Source organism: Panthera leo, chromosome C2 (assembly GCF_018350215.1).
Source record: "Panthera leo isolate Ple1 chromosome C2, P.leo_Ple1_pat1.1, whole genome shotgun sequence".
Lineage (NCBI taxonomy): Eukaryota > Metazoa > Chordata > Mammalia > Carnivora > Felidae > Panthera > Panthera leo.
In genome coordinates, this window is record NC_056687.1 from 58,598,169 (window position 1) to 58,615,525 (window position 17,357).

General features: G+C 36.3%; 1 long non-coding RNA gene across 2 annotated transcripts; it reads right to left on the reverse strand.

Annotated features, from left to right (window-relative positions):
• Positions 1 to 1,945: 1,945 nt before the first annotated feature.
• LOC122230056 lies at positions 1,946 to 16,439 on the reverse strand. 2 transcript variants are annotated; one of them, XR_006207259.1, is made up of 5 exons: positions 16,364 to 16,439; positions 14,915 to 14,966; positions 14,486 to 14,613; positions 13,715 to 13,811; positions 1,946 to 2,140 (listed from the first exon to the last, which is right to left on the reverse strand). It is a non-coding gene; the product is annotated as an uncharacterized LOC122230056 (long non-coding RNA). The 2 variants fall into 2 exon arrangements; XR_006207260.1 differs by having other exon boundaries at positions 14,486 to 14,659.
• Positions 16,440 to 17,357: the final 918 nt, after the last annotated feature.

Genomic DNA, 17,357 nt, shown 5'->3' on the forward strand with positions numbered 1-17,357 from the left:
TTCATTTTGTTGTCTGATTGCTGAAGCTAGGACTTCCAACAGTCTGTTAAACAACAGTGGTGAGAGTGGACATCCCTGTTGTGTTCCTGATTTCAGGGGGAAAGCTGTCAGTTTTTCCCTATTAAGGGTGATATTAGCTATGGGATTTTCATATATGGCTTTTATGATGTTTAAATATGTTCCTTCTTTCCTGACTTTCTTGTGGGTTTTTATTAAGAAAGGATGCTGGTATTTTGTCAATTATTTTTCTGCATCTATTGACAGGATCATATGGTTCTTATCCTTTGTTTTATTTATGTGATGTATCCCATTGATTGATTTGTGAATATTGAACCAGCTCTGCAGTCCAGGAATGAATCTCACTTGATCATGGTGAATAATTCTTTTTCTATGCTGTTGAATTTGATTTGCTAGTATCTTGTTGAGAATTTTTGCATCCATGTTCATCAAGGATATTGGCCTGTAATTCTACTTTTTTGTGGGGTCTCTGTCTGGTTTGGGAATCAAGGTAATGCTGGCTTCATAGAATGAGTCTGGAAGTTTGCCTTCCATTTCTATTTTTTTTGAAAAGCTTAAGAAGGATAGGTATTAACTCTGCTTTAAATGTCTGGTAAAATTCTCCAGGGAAGCCATCTGGTCTGGGACTCTTATTTGTTGGAAGATTTTTGATAACTGATTCCATTTCTTCATTAATTATGGGTCTGTTCAAATTTTCTATTTCTTCCTGTTTGAGTTTTGGTAGTGTATGGGTGTCCAAGAAATTTGTCCATTTCTTCCAGGTTGTCCAGTTTGTTGGCATATAATTTTTCATAGTATTCTCTGATACTTGCTTATATTTCTGAGGGATTGGTTGTGATAAATCCATTTTCATTCATGATTTTATCTATTTGGGTCCTCTCTATTTTCCCTTTGAGAAGTCTGGCTAGGGGTTTATCAATTTTGTTTATTTTTTCAGAAAACCAACTCTTCATTTCGTTGATCTGTTCTACTGTTTTTTTCTTTTCAGATTCTATATTGTTCATTTCTGCTCTGATCTTTATTACCCATTTTCTCCTGCTGGGTTTGGGGTTTCTTTGTTTTCTGCTTCTAGTTCCTTTATGTGTGCTGTTAGATTTTGTATTTGGGATTTTTGATGCTGGCGAGGATGTGGAGAAACAGGAATGCTCTTGCACTGTTGGTGGGAATGCAAACTGGTGCAGCCACTCTGGAAAACGGTGTGGAGGCTCCTCAAAAAATTACAAATAGACCTACCCTATGACCCAGCAATAGCACTACTAGGAATTTACCCAAGGGATACAGGAGTGCTGATTCATAGGGGCACATGTGCCTCAATGTTTATAGCAGCACTGTCAACAATAGTCGAATTATGGAAGGAGCCTAAATGCCCATCAACTGATGAATAGATAAAAAAGATGTGGTTTATATATACAATGAAATACTACTTGGCAATAAGAAAGAATGAAAACATGCCATTTGCAGCAACATGGATGGAAATGGAAGGTATTATGCTGAGTGAAATAAGTCAATCAGAGAAGGACAGATATCATATGTTTTCACTCATATGTGGATTTTGAGAAACTTAACAGAAGACCATGGGGAAAGAAAAGGGGGAAAAATTACTAACAGGGAGGAAGTTACTAACAGGGAGGAAGGGAGGCAAACCATAAGAGACTCTTAAATACAGAGAACAAACTGAAGGTTGGTGGGGGTGGGGGAGAGGGGAAGGTGGATGATGGGCATTGAGGAGGGCACTTGTTGGGATGAGCACTGGGTGTTGTATGTAAGCCAATTTGACAATAAATTATATTAAATAAATAAATAAGCATTAAAAAATAATCATTATCATACTGATTAAGGCCACTGTTTGAGCAACTCGAAATGTAGCTTGAGTTGATTTGGGACTTTCCCCATTTTGAACTGCTGAAGCCCAGTAAATTGTAGATAGTCGTTTTCAATTACTATTTATTGGATGAATGAATAAATACAAAAAGTTTTTAGAACTTTCCACTTTGAGTGAACTTGTTACTCTTGAACTTTGACTTAGTAATTTCCTTTCTTCTTGTCAGGCACCACAGAAGAAGTAGTTCTTGTCTTTCAAATTTCTCCGGAAATCTACAAGGCCTGAATTTCTTTAAAGAAACTGTAGTAGAAAAGTAAATGAGTTTTAGCGTATTAGAAATAAGTTCTAATCCATGTTTTGACAGAGCTGTTCAACTTACTAAATTATAAAGTTTGTCAACGCAAGCTAAACTTTTAAATTCTGAAATTAACAACATAATACTGAACTACATTGTTTTGGTTTTATTATGAAAAATAAGAGGAAAACCCAACATGTGCAAATAAGTTTAAAATATATACATACTTAAAATCCAGTTTGTTAATTAGAAATGTATCTGTTATTGCTACACATCTCATTATACTTGTCTTGCATTTGTTACTTTGGAAGGAATAAATGGGATTAAGGTAAGAGTTTCTTTAGAGGAAGAATTTTCGAAAGAGTGAGGAGGGCCTAGGCACAGATGAGAATCAGTCACTGAGCAGCTCTGACCAGCCAGGAATGAAGAAAGAGGAGCTGAGGAGACAGAAATCACGGTGTCATGTATGACAATATTTTTGTGATGGAAAACAAAGAATAAATTTGGGCAAAGCCTGGAGGTAAATTCTCAGAACAACCTCTCCTAAAGGGCCAATCAATCAAATCTTAGCAGAAGATTGAGAGGACTCATTCAGGGAGGGAAAACAAACAAATAAAACTTGAGTTTTAGTGATAAAGATAGAAGAATTTCTCATTTTATATGTGCTTTTCTAAACATCTCTGTAATAATAATTTGTTTTGCATAATTATATATGCATTAAGTTTTAATCAATAAATATCAGTAAATAAAGAAGCTTTATTTTGCTTACTTAAGGGAGAATGTCTACTTTTAAATTTTGCTCCTTTACCCTGACTGGTCATCCATACTCACCTGGTATATTAATAGAAAATTTTCATGAGATAACTCAACAGGTTGAATGTGAATAGACTTTTCTGTGTCACAATATCTCAAAACTGGACATATAAGTAACAGTCACCTGTTAGAGGCATCTATCTGATGGTAAAGTCAGATGAGGAAGTCTTTTCAAGAGATTGGTAAAAAGCTGTTGGGAATTCTAGATAGGATTAGTAAATCTGGGTCTTGGTGGAGGCTATTGTAAGCAAATGCAGCAAGTGTGTTTTTACAGGAACCACTCTGTAAGTCTTGGTAAAAGGCCATTGGGAATTATAGACAGGATTAGTAAATTTGGGTGTGTGGGGGGGGTGCTATTGTAAGCAAATGCAGTGTGTTTTGAAGGAACCACTGGATTTAGAATTCCATCTACTGCAGCTCACTTCCTCATTACCTCATGGTAACTCGGAGTGAGCATTAATTCTGAAATAATGTAAGACCCGGGAAGGCAATAGTGTTCTCTTACATGATTAATGGTGTCTTTACATCAAAGTGCTTTCATATATTTGATTACATTTATTGTCAATTTATACATTAGGAAACGGAGGGTCACAGATGACACTGAACTGACTCAGTGTCTCAAAACTAGTTAGTAGCAAAGCCAGGACGGTGCCCTTTCCAGTATGTCCTGCCTGAGAGACTATCAGATAGATGACAAAATTAAATTACATTTTCTGTCACATTAGTGTGGGGAGAGACATCCTGACTCACTGGCTGAATTGATAGAAAGGAGAGTGACTTTAATCCAGGGCCAGCACGCTGATGCGGGAACCCAAACAGAAAAGTCCTTCATCTTAGGCCTCTTCCTATTGCTTTGTCCTTGCTCACTTATTTGTCATCCTTTCCAAAGATTGACAAAAGGAAAGGAACTGCTAAAATAGGAAGTATATAAAGCGAACTATTTTTATAACATGTGCTCAAACTGATCAAGCGACATTAGACAATAGATCTGTCACTCACTTCACCTATTTAATGTCTACTCTCATGCCAAATCCACTTGACACTTAAAGAAATTGAAAGCCTGTCATTTATCTCATCTCTATATAGTTTATATGTTAGAAACTATGTTCTCAAATATGAACACAAGCTATATTTTAAACTCTGGGATCCCCAGAGCTTAGAACAGAGCCTGGCACACACTTGATACTTAATAAATGTTTGTTGAATGAATGAATGAATGAGTGAATTATGCCTTGGCGATGGAAGGCTGAGAGGAATAATGAAAGAAAGGAAGAAAAGTCAACTGTCACAGACATGACCTTCCTTCTGTTGTGTGCCTGGATGCTGGCAACAAAATATGCCCCAACGTTGGCAACAGTAGAAACTTCATTGGGAAATTTTCTGGTCTTTCAGAAATGGGATGCTTCTTTTCCAAGGAAGTCAAAGAACAAAGTTTACTGAATATAGTTTCCTTGTGCATTCAAGTGTTATTAACAATGGAACTCATAAAGACATTTCTATTGTATATCAAAAGCAAAAACTGTAAGGAAATGATCTACTTCCTACAAATATTTTTCTTGAGTTATTTGAGTGCAGGGTTTCTCAATCTCTACTGTGCCTGTAAATCACCTGGTGAACTTACCAAAATATGGGGCTTACAGGTTATGATTCAATGAGTCCACAGCTGGGAACTGAGATTCTGCTTTGCTAACAGCTCCCAAATAAAGGCAACGCTGCAGATTTGTAGGTCACAAGTTGAGTAGCATGTGTTTTGTAACTTTTGGAAGGGATTCCATATTTTCCCTTATCTTCACTCAAAACCTTACAATGTCAACATTGATATATACTCATAAAAGTCAGTAATATCCTGTAGGCGAATCCTTGGATTGATTCTTTATTCTTCCTGTATCACTGATTATATTTAGGTCACTGTGTCAGGCTGTTGATGTGACATATTATGATTAGTCAATCTTATTATCATGGTATTTTTAATTATTGAGAAATCCAAATTAATTGCTTTAGGAAACTGCCTACATCACACCTGAGTATGACTAATTGCTTTGCAATAAACATAGCTTCATTAACAGGCTATCCAGTCATCAGAAAATTTTCTCTTTATTTCCAATTTTTACAGTTTCTTTCTTTCTTTTTTTAAACTTTATTTGAGATGGAGAGAGAGAGAATGGAGAGAATGCAAGTGGGGAAGGGACAGAGAGAGAGGGAGAGAGAATCCCAAACAGGTTCCCTGCTGTCAGCACAGAGCCCGAAGTGGGGCTCGAACCCACGAACTGTGAAATCATGACCTGAGCTGAAACCAAGAGTCGAATGCTTAACTGACTGAGCCACTCAGGTGCCCCTTTTCAGTTTATTTCTATTACCTGAGGCTATGAGCTGGATCATTCCTCTCTGCAAAGTAAAGCTGAGAAACTATTCTCAATCATGATCCCTTTAAGTTGTGAAGTATTTCAAAAATAATTATATGGTAGCACTGAATATAATAAAGCAGTGAAATTGGCAAACAATATTTAAAAATTATAGTCCATTCAAGGTTATCTCTCTACCAAGAGTTCTCAGACTTGTGGATCACTAAGAATCATCTGGAAGACTTCTGAAACCACAAATGTTGCAGCTCTCTCTTGGTTTCTGTTTCATCAAGTCTGGATGATGTGCACCTGTAACAAATACCCAGGTAATATTCTATGCCACAGTTTCTCAACCTCACACTATTGACCTTTCAGGATGGATAATTCTTTGTTGTGAGGGCTGTCCTCAGCATCATAGGATGTTTAGCAGAATCTTTGGGCCCTTCTCACTAAACGTCAGTAATGCTCCCACTCCCTGCAGTTGTGATGATCAAAATGTTTTCAGGTATTGAGGGGCACCTGGATGGCTCAGTTGGTTAAGCGACCGACTTAGGCTCAGGTCATGATCTCGTGGTTTGTGGGTTTGAGCCCTGCATCGGGCTCTGTGCTGACAGCTTGGAGCCTGCTTCGGATTCTGTGTTTCCCTGTCTCTCTCTGCCCTTCTCCAACTTGTGCTCTCTCTCTCTCAAAATTAAATAAACATAAAAGAAAATTTTTTTTAAATTTTAAAAATGTTTTCATGTATTGACAAATGTACCCGGAAAATGAATCTACCCTTGGCTGAGAACCACTGTTCTAAGCTATGTCATTCTCATCAATTTGTATTTTAATATGCTTTATTAAGTGGAAGACTAAGGATGTGCCAACTCTGGTATAACAGTAGGCCTGCGTGGTAAGTGTGCACAACATTTCCCATGAGTGTTTCCATGGAGGAACTGGTTGAGGTCACTGCTATCCTAATCAACATTGTTCCAACATCTAAACAAAAGAACGCAAATGATCATTTGGAACACAATCCATTCTTCTGCCAGGGCAATCTCTAGGTATCAAGTAGGGTGTCTAGAAAATACATGTGATTACTGTAAGATCATATTCTGTCTCTCTGTCTTCCTGTCTTTTTTGCTATCTGTTTCTCTTTCACTGAACTGTGCTTTCTCCATGTTTGGACATTATTTTTTGAATCTTCCTTCATATCTCACATTAAGATGTTATCTTTGAATCTGAGAAGCATTATGCAATCTTTGTGTCTTCATTGATTATGTAGTTCATTTAATTCACTGAATTACTTCTCAGGAGAAAAATTTTACAAAGACTCATGGATAACCCAATGAATAACGATGTTATTCATATTGATAAAGGGTAACTTTTTCCTGTTTCACTCTAGTTCTCATGTTGACCCAGAATTCTTACTGAGAGATTTCTCAAAACCTATTTTTGTTCATTTACTGAAAGACGTCCATTGACATTGGATTCAGATTTCCCCTGAAGCAGAAAAAAGAAACATTAATTTAGAAACTGTGATCCAAAGACACAAAACAAGTTCTGGAAGTTTCAAACAGTGAAAACTAATAGAAGGCTATAAAGAAAAGAAGAGGGTGGATTTTCTTCAGATAAATCTTCTATTCCCTTCTTCTTGCCCCCATCTCAAACATCCCTACAAGCCCTACCAGACCCTCTTGTACACAGTTCCAATATCCAATTACTCACTCCTCTCGTCTTCTTTTGCTCTCCCTACCACACCCCTACTAAAGAAAAAAGGTTGAGTAAGGACTAAGATGTTATCTAATATGGGAGAATCACTCCCCTAAAAGAGAAGTTTTAGATTATGAACAGGACGGTGCAGAAAAAAGGTAAGTAAAATTCCAGCAATTTAAGACCAGAGCGAAGAAGAGCTCTAGGAGTGAAGCACGAGACAATACTACTGGTACTCAAGGGAATCAGCTCTGTCAGAGGCAAACATCAGAAGATGCTGTGGGGCTAAAGGAATTGACTTTGAGGGAAGTGGAAGAGCTTTCAAAACTAATAATTTCCATTGGAATGATAAGGTATATTGAACACTTATAAGTTCACAATTTACTTGATGCTCTGTAATGTGTATATAAATTGTGGCATCTGAAGTATCTTATATATTTAGCTATTTTTGTTTAATTTTTTTAATGTTTACTTATTTTTGAGAGAGAGACACAGATAGAGTGTGAGCGGGGAGGGGCAGAGAGAGAGGCACAGAATCTGAAGCAGGTTCTAGGCTCTGAGCTGTCAGCACAGGGTCCAATGTGGGACTGGAACCCATGAGACGGGAGATCATGACCTGAGCCAAAGTTGAACGCTAAACCGACTGAGCCACCCAGGCACCCTGCTATATTTTTTGTTTTTTGTTTTTTATGAATTCTGATCAAGTGTTTAAATAAAATTGAAACTTATAAATACCGGAACAAACTCCTTAATACTGGCATTATAATTTTTCTCCAGTATTATGCTTACTTATTCAACATGTCTAAAACTGAAGTGATACTTGTCCCCCAAATACTTCCTCCCTATCAGAATCTTCAATAAAAAGAATTCCTTTTTAGACATTCAAACCCTGGGTGTAATCATTGATGCCTCCTTATTCAGTCCCCCTCTCCAAACTATTAACAAATCTCATAAGTTCTACCTTTTAAATATTTCTAGAATTCCATGGACGAGAGAGTTTGGAGAAATCGAGTCTTCCAAATGAAGCACACAGCACAACATTGGAAAGAAAGAAAAATATGACTTTGGACACATTGGAGAGACTGGGAGAAACTTTGCCAGTGCAGCCCATCCCACTGAGACTACACAAGATAGTGCTGAAGTAGCTAGGGTGACTTCTTCATAAGGGAAAAAGATAGTGGAGTAGGTGCCTGGCTACTCAGTTGTGTGGGACATTGGAGAAACCTATTTTTCTCCAGAAGCACCCACAGTACTGAGGCAGGACCTCTGTGACTGGTGGGAGGGAGAAAATTAGGAAAGAAACATAGAAGACTCTCAAAGGGCATTCCAGAGACTTGATTCCTGCTGACTGCTCTCAAGACTTCTGCAGGAAGTCTGCTCACAAGTCTTTGGGAGAACCTCATCCAAAGATCCTCCCAGCAGATTGCAGTCAACCCAACACTCCAAGTGTCAAATCCATACCTCTCCCCACTCTGTGACCAGTTCCTCTAACTCCCAAGTGTAGTGGTAAGTGAGCTCTACTAAACAGAATATCAAACTAGTCTTTGGACAAGGGGAACCACAAACTGGAACTGTAGCACCACCTGCTGGAAAACAAAAGAGAGGTTTTTAGCAGCCAGCCTGGTGAGTTGTAACAACCATAGAAGAAATAAAAGCTTAAGATTTTGTCATGAGAAAAATCGAGGAGTGTGGAGCAGGTCACAGAAAACTCCAGATATAACAGGACCAATGCATAGTACATCCCAAATGAAGGCAGCTAGTTAAGATTTGAGAAGGAGTTTGCTACTTCAATTGTGAAAGCAACAATGCAAAATTGCAAAAACACATGAAGAATCAAGAAAACACTTTATTCCCCAAAGATAACAATATTCCTACAATACCTGAACTCAAAAGCATGGAAATTTGTGAGTTAGCTGATAATTAAAAATAGCTTTTCCTCTTTTGAGGAAACTCAACATGCTACAAGGAATACAAAATGACAATTCAACGAAATAAGGAAAACAATACATAAATAAAATGAGAAATTTAACAAAGAAATAGAAATCATAAAGAACCAAACAGAAACTCCGGAGTTAAAAAATTCAGTGAATGAAATGAAAAACACAGTAGCATCTATAGCAGAGTAGACCAAATGGAAGATAGAATCAATGATCTAGAGGATAAGAACTTTGAAATGACCTAATCAAAGAAGAAAAAGAAAAAAGAATGAAAAGGAGCAAAGAAAATCTATGAGGTCTATGAGACTCTATAAAATATTAGAATAATTGGGGTTTCAGAAGGACTCAGAGAGGGAGAAGGAGGCAGAAAGTTTATTTAAAGAAATAAAAGCTCAGAACTTCCCAAACCTGGGGAAAGTCATGAACATCCAAGTTCATGTACTTATTAGATCACCCTATTACCTTAGTGCAAAAAGAGCTTCTCTATGACACATTATAATGAAATTGTCAAAAATCAAAGACAAAGAGAAAATCCTGAAAGCAGCCAGAGGAAAAAACCTACAAAGGAACTCTCATTAAGCTATAAGCAGATTTCTCAACAGACACTCTCTGCTGGGTAGAGGGAGAAGAATTACATATTCAGAGTGTTGAAATCATAAAATTGCCAATCAAAAATAATTTATCTAGGAAAGTTATCATTCAGATATGAAGGAGAAATAAAGGCTTCCCAGGCAAGCAAAAGCTGAGAGAGTTCATTCCACTATACCCGCCTTATGGGAAATGCTGAAAGAAGATCTTTAAGCTAAAATGAAAAGATGCTAACTAATGATATGAAAACATGTGAAAGTATATGACACACTGGTAAAGATAAATAGATTTAGAAAACTGTAGAATGGTGTGTTAACCACTTTATATAGTATAAAAGTTAAAGGAAAAGTATTAAAATAACTATAACTATGGTTTTTATTAATAATTTGTTAATAAATACACAATATAAATAGAGGTAAATTCTGAGATAAAAAATAGAAACAGGACGGGAGTAAAAGGGGGGCACTCTCACATACCATAAAAGCTAAGTTGCTATAAGCTTAAAAATGGACTGTTTTATCTTTGTTTTATATGAACCTCATGGTAACTACAAAACAAAAATCTAGATTAGAGTAACAAAAAATTTTAAAGGATAAACAAAGCATACCACTACAGAAAATCACCTATTTACAAAGGTAGGCAGAAAGAAAGGAAAAAAGAAACAATGGAACTACCAAACATACCGAAAGCAACAAGATGGCATTAGTAAATCATTACATGTCAATAATTACTCTAAATACAAGTGGATTTAATTCACTAATCAAAAGGCACAGAGCGTCTAAATGGATTAAAGACACAATACCCAATGATATGTTGTCTACAAAAACTCATTTTAGATTTAAGGATACACAAAGGGCCAAAGTGAAGAAACAAAAAAAGGTGTTTCAGACAAGTGGAAAGCAAAAGAAAGTAAGGGTAGCTATAATTATATCAAACAAAATAGGCTTTAAGCCAAAAACAGTAATAAGAGATGAAGAAGGCCCTTTTGTAATCATAAAGGGGTCAATTCATCAAGAAGACATAATGAACATAAATATAGACACACTGGAGTTCCTAAATATATTAAGCACATAATAACAGATCTGAAGGGAGAAAGAGACAAGAATCCAATAATAGTAGGGGACTTCAAAACCTCTTTGAGCAATGGGTAGATCATCTAGAGTGAAAATCTGGACTTGGGGCACCTGGGTGGCTCAGTCAGTTAAGCATCCGACTTTGGCTCAGGTCATGATGTCGCAGCTCATGGGTTTGAGCCCTTCATCGGGCTCTGTGCTGACAGCTCAGAGCCTGGAGTCTGCTTAGGATTCTGTGTCTCCCTCCCTCTCTGCCCCTTTCCTGCTTGCACTCTGTCTCTCTCTCTATCTCAAAGACAAATAAACATTAAAAAAATAAAAAATATGGACTTGAAACATACATTACACCAAATGAACTCAACAGATATTTATGAACACTTTATTTAATAGCAGAAGAATACACATTATTCTGAAGTGCACACGGAACATCCTCCAGGATGAATCATATGATATGCCACAAAATAACTTAGCAAATCTAATAAGACTGAAATAATGCCAAATATATTCTTGAAACATATAAAACTGGAAACACAATACGCAAACCTATGGGATGCTGCAAAAGCAATTGTGAGAGGAAGATTTCTAGTAATAAATGTATATATTAAAAAAATAGAATGATCTCAAATAAACAACCTAACTTTACACTTTAAGAAACTAGACAATTAACCAAAAAATGAAATAACAAAGATCAGAGTGGAAATAAATGAAAAATAAAGACTGCAGTACACAATAGAAATGATTAATAAAAAAGAGATGGTTTTTCGAAATGGTAAACATAATTGAAAAAGTCTTAATGTTATAATTAATAATAAATTAAAATTAACTAGTTAAAAGTGCTCACCTAGACAAAGAGAGAGAGTGAAGACTCAAATAAACAATACCAGAAATGAAAGAAAAGACATTACAACTGATACTAGAGAATACATAGGTTCATAAGAAACTACTATGGACAATTATATGTCAGCAAATTGGACAACCTAGAAGAAATGGATAAAGTCCTAAAAACATAAAATCTACCAAGATGAATAATGAAGAAATGGAAAATCTGGACAGACGGATAATGACTAAGGAGATTAAAGCAGTCATTAAAACCCTCCCAATACAGAAAAGCCTAGAACCAGTTGGCTTCTCTGGTAAATTCTACCAAACATGTAAAGAAGAATTAATGCCAATCCTTCCAAAAAACGTGAGTTGTCAGACTCACTTTACAGGGTCCATATTATCCTGATATCAAAACCAAATAAAGACATAACAGAAAAAGAAAACTATAGCACAATATTCCTGATTAACATAGATGCAAAAATTCTCAACAAATTGTTAGTAAACCAAGTTCAACAACACGTTTAAAGAATCATACACCATGACCAAATAGGATTTATCCCCGGAATGCAAGGATGATTCAACATATGTAAATCAATAAATGTGACACATCACATTAATAGAATGAAAGATAAAACTCTTATAATCATCTCAATAGATGCAGGAAAAGCATTTGACAAAATAAAGCATTGTTTCATAGTGAAAACCCATAAGAAATTGGGTACAGAAGGAATATACTTTAAATAGTCAATGCCATATACCACAAACCTATAGCTAACATCATACGCAACAGGGAAATAAAAAAATTTTCCACTAAGATCAATAACAGGAAAAGGGTGCCTACTCTCATTTTATTCAACATAGTACTGGAAGTCCTAGTCAGAGCAACTAAGGAAGACAAATAAATAAAAGCTATCCAAATCAGAAAGAAAGAAATAGAACTGTTATTTGCAGATGATATAATCTTATATATAGAAAATTTTGAGGACAATGAAAATACTCCTGGAACTAATCAATGAATTCAGTAAAGTTGCAGAATATAAAAACAACATACAGAAATTAGTTGTGTTTCTGTAAACTAACAACACAAATGTGAAGAAAAAAGCAATCCCATATTCATAATAGCATCAAAAACAATAAAATACTTAGAAATAAATTTTAGCAAAGGAAACGAAAGATCTGTACAATGAACACTATAAGACTTTGATGAAAGAAATTGAAGAAGACATAAACAAATGGAAGTATAGCCTGTGTTCATGAGTCATAAGAATTATTGTTGAGATGTCCATACTACCCAAAGCCATCTACAGATTAGATGCAATCCCTATCAAAATTCCACTGAAATGTTTGACAGAAATAGAAAAGCAATTCTAATATTTGTATGGAACCACAACAGACTCCAAATAGTCAAAGCAAACCTGAGAAAGAAGAACAAATAGGAAGCATCATACTTTCTGACTTCAAACTATACTACAAAGCCACAATAATTAAAATAGTATGATACTGGCATTAAAAACAACCACATATACATATGGAAAGAATAGTGAACCCAGAAATAACCCCCTGCATCTATGGTCAACTAATATGTGACAAGGAAGCCAAGAACATTCAAGGAGAAATGATAGTCTCTTCAACAAATGGTGTAGGGAAAACTGGATAACCACATACAGAAAAATAAAATTGGACTTTTACTTTACACAACTCACAAAAATTAACTTGAAACAGATTAAAGGCTTAAACATAAGATCTGATACAATAAAACTCCCCAAAATAAAACATAAAAATATGGAAGAAGATCCTTGACATGTGTCTTGGCAATGACTTTTTTGGATATAACACCAAAAGCAAAGATCAACAAGGAGGATTACATCAAGCCAAAAAGCTTCTGCACAGCAAAAGAAACAATCGACAAAAAGAAAAGGCAATCTACAGAATGGGTAAAAATATTTGCAAACCACATATTGCATAAGGGTTGAATAGCCAAAATAAATAAATAACTCATACAACCCAATAACAAGCAAACAAAAACAATCCAACTAAAAAATGGGAAGAGGAACATGAAAGAAATAGAGAATCAATTCTGGATGTCCAACAATAGACTAAAAGGCATTTTTTTAAATAGTAAGTTTACAGAAACCATCACAGGAGGGAATTGTAAAGAGTACATATAAAGAGAAGATAATTCCCACACGTGAAGGGTAACACTGAAAGGTACCACTGAATGGCAAGGACAATAAATGAAATGAAAACCCACATATATCCATGGAGGTTCAGAAGACCAGAGAGAGGGGAAAAAACAAAACCAAATTACCTACCAATGAACAAGAATCAGAGGGCATCAGATTTCTTATGGATCTCCAGGATTCTTGAATTATAAGGCAGTGCTGGAGTTCAGAACATAAGCAGTTACATCTGAGGGAAATAAGAAAAAAAGTAAATTAAATACAGAAATAAGCCATACGAGATTTCCATGGAGTCAATGACAGTAATTCCTATTTTTTTAAATATTAGGCTAAAATATGAATAACACGCTTATTTTAAATTCCTTTTCTTAGATTTTCAGATGCTCCTGAGCTGGTCTCCTATGCCCCCTAACAAACCCTCCGTTATCAAAAACAAGTTAAGGTTACCTTTTTCACTAAACCCTCATAATTAAAATTTTTTTTAATGTTTATTTATTTTTGAGAAAGAGAGAGACAAAGTGCAAGTGGCGGAGGGGCAGAGAGAGAGGGAGACACAGAATCCAAAGCAGGCTCCAGGCTCCGAGCTGTCAGCACAGAGCCTAATGCGAGGCTTGAATTCACGAACCACGAGATCATAGCCAGAGCCAAAGGTGGATGCTTAACCAACTGAACCACCAAGGTGCCCCCCAATTTTTGTTTCTTAAATTGTTCATATGTTTGAAACAGAATAGGTGTATTTCCCTACTGTCACTTTTTCATCCTTCTCCTCCTTTATATTTTCTCTTTTTTCCATTTCTTCTGCTACTTTGCAAAAGTCAGTCAGAGTCTCTTTATAATGCTTACCCATATTAATGCATTGTCTGCTGGGAAAGAAAAAGTAGTAAGGAAATGATACAGAAGTACCTGTTTCATGGTCACTGTGCCTCTTAACCCAGGCTGGTCTCAGCTCTCTTGTCCATAGCACGAAAGTCATGGACTATTTAAGTCCAATTGGTCTTCCAGCTTTAATGTACCTTCTCTGAGTACAATCCCTGAAAGGTCAAGGCCCAGGATTTCTACCACAGCAATTTGCTCCCCCTGGAAAACAGATTCTGAGAATAGTAGATATGCCCATTCTCCATGGTTGCCATGTAGAAACACAGCAAGGGGACATTTGTAACAAGCTTAATCCTAAGAAATCACTTCTTACATGGCTCTGAAATGCTTTTGATGTTTTGCAATGCAATCAATCTCAATATGGTTGCAGAATCCCCCCCCCCCCCATATTTATATTATAAATGTATCATTTTTATTTAAGAGTCTACTCTCTTGCCAGGACATTCATCTACTGACCTGGTCAAATTGCAGAAAAGGATCGCATTCACTCCCAGCACATAGGGAAAACCTAAAAATAAAACCTCTAATTTACAGGGAGCCACATATTTCTATCGCTCTCTGGACTTAGCCACGTTCTAACACTTACTCTTGTGCATCATAATTATCTTTGTCCAGGTCTCTCTTCTAGGGTTGTCAGATAAAAATAGAACTCTCAGTTAAATTTGAATTTTAGATCATCAACAAAGGTTTTTAGTCTGTTCCAAATACTCCATGAACATTCATACTAAACATTTAGTTGCTTATCTGAAATTCAAATTTAACTGGATGTCCTGCATTTTTATTTACTAAATCTGACATCCCTACTCTCTTTCCACATAGACTACAAGATCCTTAAGGGAAGGGCCTCTATTTTCACTTCTGTGTCCACCGTCCATGCACAATATCTTCACAGAGTAGATACTCAATTTTTGCTGAATTAACAAGTAAAAATATAAATGAAACAACTATAAAATAGGTAGTGTTAGCAAATTTTATTTGTACCTTAGTAGCTCATAAGTTGAATGAATCATTCAACTAGGCTAAGCACAGTGTATGATTAGAGCAGAGCAGGTCATAGTATGACTGCATACAAATTTTGAGTATTTAAACAAATCTGAGAGAAATTACTGTGATGTCTCATTCAAACCCTTTCTGAACGCCTCGACTTCTCTTTTTTTACATTTTTTTAATGTTTTTATTTATCTTTGAGACAGAGAGAGACAGAACATGAGCAGAGGAGGGGCAGAGAGAGAGGGAGACACAGAATCTGAAGCAGGCTCCAGGCTCTGAGCTGGCAGCACAGAGCCCGACCCGGGGCTCGAACCCACGGACCAAGAGATCATGACCTGAGCCGAAGCCCCACGATTAACCGACTGAGCCACCCAGGTGCCCCTGAACCCCTCGACTTCTGACACAATGTTAAGACTAGGAGTAGCTCCAGCATAGTGAGTACACCATTTCTAAGAGGGAAAATACTAAGTGAGATGGTCATGGAAACTCAACTGAACTGAGAAGACTTTTTACTTCCTTTAGTAATATTTTCCCTTGACACCTGGGACTAGTAATCAAGGACATAAATAAGTTAATATACTAGTAATCAAACCATTTTCCACAGGAAATTATAAATTAAAAAGAAAAAATTTCCAGTCAGTATCAAAGGAAAGTTTTGGAGACATTATTCCATGAAAGACATGTAAATCAGATTTTTACATAAAAACAAAACAAAATAAATCTAAAATTGCTTCCGTCTATCACACTTGATTTTGTTCATTTTCATTTTTCTTATTTCTCCCCTTTTCTCTGACTCTCATTCTAAAGTTGAGGAAATTTGGCTTCTAATTTTTAACAAATTCCTGCTGACTATCTGCTACAGACTGGTATTCTAAGGACTAGTTTTTATAAAAAGTGGTACACTCAATTTGTCACCAAAGACTTATGTCCATCTGCCGCTTTGCAGAATATGCTCTTGTGCCAGTCCCTTCTGAGTTTCTGTTTACTCCACTGCAAGATGGAGACCAGGATTCCTGTCTCACATGGTAACCATGTTGTAACAATCCAATGAGAACATACGCATTGAAGCACCTCTGCTAGACACTACAGATATGTTGGTTTCCATGTATTATGAGTGTGGTCTGAGTGGGGGGAAGACAAAAGATAGACACCTGGACAGGAAAGAGAAAATTACTTGGATTGAACTTGGAAGCTGCCGCGAGAGCACTTCTCTCGTAAATGGCCTGGCGTTCCATGAAAAAGAATAACTGACCCACTCGATTATATATTTAATCCATATCTACAACCACTTTTTGAGAATATTCTGTGGTAGAAACTAGAAATACCAAGATAAAAGAGATATGGGTCCAGCCCAAAAGGAGCCCTGTGTGAATTTCCTTGGAACTTCGCTCACTCACTTGATTCATTCCTGCAACAAATGTTTGCTGGGTTTTTTGAGTTGACAGAGCCTGTGCTAAGTACTATCACTACAACAAAGACCAGGGCACTTTTCATCTTTGACAATCTTGTGGTGTATACCAAAACAAAATTCTCTCTCAGCCTCTTCATCTATTATGAAAAATAAATACTGATGGCCTAGACTCCACCAACTACTTGTCTCCAATTGTTTTCAATTAGTCTTATAGATCAACTACATATATAAAAAGATTATTAAATACACACACATACACACACGCACACGCACATGCACATCTTGAGATATTGTGTTTTCAGTTCTAGACCACCATAATAAAGGAAATATTGCAATAAAGTGTCTGAAATAAATTTTTTGGTTTCCCACCCAGTCCATATAAAAGTTATGTTTACACTATACTGTAGTGTATCAAATATGAGATAATGTTATGTTTAAAAACACAATGTACATACCTTGATTAAAAAATACTTTACTGCCGGGGGACCTGGGTGGATT